General features: G+C 36.4%; 1 non-coding gene across 1 annotated transcript; it reads right to left on the bottom strand.

Annotated features, from left to right (window-relative positions):
• Window positions 1–390: 390 nt before the first annotated feature.
• Window positions 391–462, bottom strand: TRNAP-AGG (transfer RNA proline (anticodon AGG)). Its single transcript has one exon. It is a non-coding gene; the product is annotated as a tRNA-Pro (tRNA).
• Window positions 463–2,511: the final 2,049 nt, after the last annotated feature.

Genomic DNA, 2,511 nt, shown 5'->3' with positions numbered 1-2,511 from the left:
GGATAACTACCATTTTACCTCGGTGTATATCACTCCAAATCATTTAATTTATGTAAACACGTATAAATGTATATTCATAAAGTACAATTAAGACCATGCCATAGAAATAGTTCTGTAGAACTTTTTTACTTTATGATACTTCAGTAATGTTTCCTTGCCAGTAAATCCTCTTCTTTTTTAAACTTTTTCATTGTAAAATATAATGTGCATACAGAAAAGTACACAAAACAAACATATTTAACTCAATGACCACAAAGTGAACACCCAGGTAACCACTACCCAAGATGAGAAACACACATTATTAGCACCCTGGAGGCCCATCTTGTGTTCTCTCTCTCTTTTTTTTTTTTGAGGGGGGTAGGTAATTAGATTCATTTATTTATTTTTAAATGGAGGTACTGGGAATTGAACCCAGGACCTTGTGCATCCTAGGCATGCACCCTACCACTGAGCTATACCCTCTGCACAAGAACTACTATAATTTTTTTGGATATGTCTTCTGGTATATATATGCCCATTTTTCTGTTGATTGTGTATCTAGCCGTGGAATAGCTAGGTCATAGCAGACACATATGTTTAGCTTTTATAGATACTGAAACAGTTTTTTAAATGATTGTACTCTCCCATTAGCTGAAAATTTTAGTTGCTTCATGACATGAGTTTTTCTAATTAAACATTTTTTCAGCTTTATTAAGGTATAATTGACAAAAGGTATGTATATTTAAGGTGTACGATTTGATGTTTTGATATATGTTTACATCATGAAATGACCACCATAATCAAGTTGATTTACCTATCCATCACCTCCCATAGTTACCTTTTTTTGTGTGTGTGGTGAAAACACTTAAGATCTACCCTGTTAGCAAATTTCAAGTGTACAATACAGTATTGTTAACTATAGTCACCAAGCTGTACATGAGATCCCCAAATACACATCTTGCATAACTGAAACCTTGTACCTTCTGACCAACATCTCCCCACTTCCTCTACTCCCCAACCCCTGGCAACCACCATTCAACTTTCTGCTTCTATGAGTTTAACATATAAGTGAGATCATGAAGTATTTCTCTTATTTCACTTAGCATAATGTCCTCAGGTTTCATCCATGTTGTTGCAAATGACAGGATTTCCTTCTTTATTGAGGCTGAATAATATTCTATTCTATATGTCACATTTTATTCATCCATTCATCTGTTTAACATTTAGGTTGTTTCCATATCTTGGCTATTATGAATAACGTTGCAATGAATATGGGTGCGCAGATATCTCTTTGAGATACTGATTTCATTTCCTTTGGAGATATATCAGACATGGGATTGCTGGATCATTTGGTAGTTCTATTTTTAACTTTTTGAGGAATCTCTAGTGTTTTCCATAATGGCTGTACTACCTTACATTCCTACCAACAGTGAACAAAAGTTCCCATTTCTCCACATCCTCACCAACATAATTTTGTCTTTTTGATAACAGCCGCTCTAATAGATATGAGGTGATATTTCACTGTGATTTTGACTTGTATTTTCCTGATGATTAGTGGCTTTGAGCAGCTTTTCATATTTGTTGGCCTTTTGTATGTTCTCTTTTGAGAAATGTCTATTCAGGTCCTTTGCCCGTTTTAAAATCAGGTCATTTATTTTTTGGCTATTGGTTGAGTTCTTTATTTATTTTGTACCGCATGAATCAAGATGTCCATTTCCCTTCTTAGATTTGGGAAGTTCTCAGCCATTTTTTCTTTAGATAGGTTTTCTGCCCCTTTGTCTGTCCATCTGTCTGTCACTCTCTTCCTTCCTGGGATTCACATAATGCATATATTATTTCACTTGATAGGATCCATAAATCTCAAATGCTTTCTTCACTCTTTTTCATTCTTTTTTCTTTTTGTTTCTCTGACTGGATAATTTCAAATAACCTATCTTTAAGTTCACCGATTCTTTCTTCTGCAAGAATGAACCTGTTGTGAAGCTCATTGTTGAATTTTTCAGTTTGGTCATTGTATTCTTCAGTTCCAGGATTTCTGTTTGGTTCTTTATAAACTTCTTTCATGTATTGTTTTCCTGATTTTGTTTACTTGTTTATCTGTGTTCTCTTACAGCCCACTGAGTTACTTTAAGATGATTATTTTGAATTCTCTGTCAAGCGGTTCATGGATCTCCATTTCTTTAGGATCAGTTCCTGGAGCTTTATTAGTGTCCTTTGTTTTGTCATGACTGCCTAATTCTTCATGGTCTGTATAACCTTGCATTGGTGTCTGTGCATTTGAAGAAGTAAACACTTCTAGTCTTGATTGGTTTTAGCAGGTAAAGACCTTCTCCTGTTGAGTCCCCAGATTGAAAGGACTGCCTCTAGGGCTGTGGTTAAGTAGGGCTGGAGCCAGGTCATGGGGCTGCTTCTTGGTTCAAAGTTGGGTTTGGAGACAGTGGGCTTGTTATCAGAGGTGTGAATGGCTGTGGCTCCTGCTGGGTCCCTGAGCAGGCAGAACTGCCCCTGGAACCACATACAGCAGGGCTGGAG

This window comes from Vicugna pacos, chromosome 27 (genome assembly GCF_048564905.1).
Source record: "Vicugna pacos chromosome 27, VicPac4, whole genome shotgun sequence".
In the NCBI taxonomy this organism is placed as follows: domain Eukaryota; kingdom Metazoa; phylum Chordata; class Mammalia; order Artiodactyla; family Camelidae; genus Vicugna; species Vicugna pacos.
This window is presented reverse-complemented; position numbering and strand designations above follow the sequence as displayed.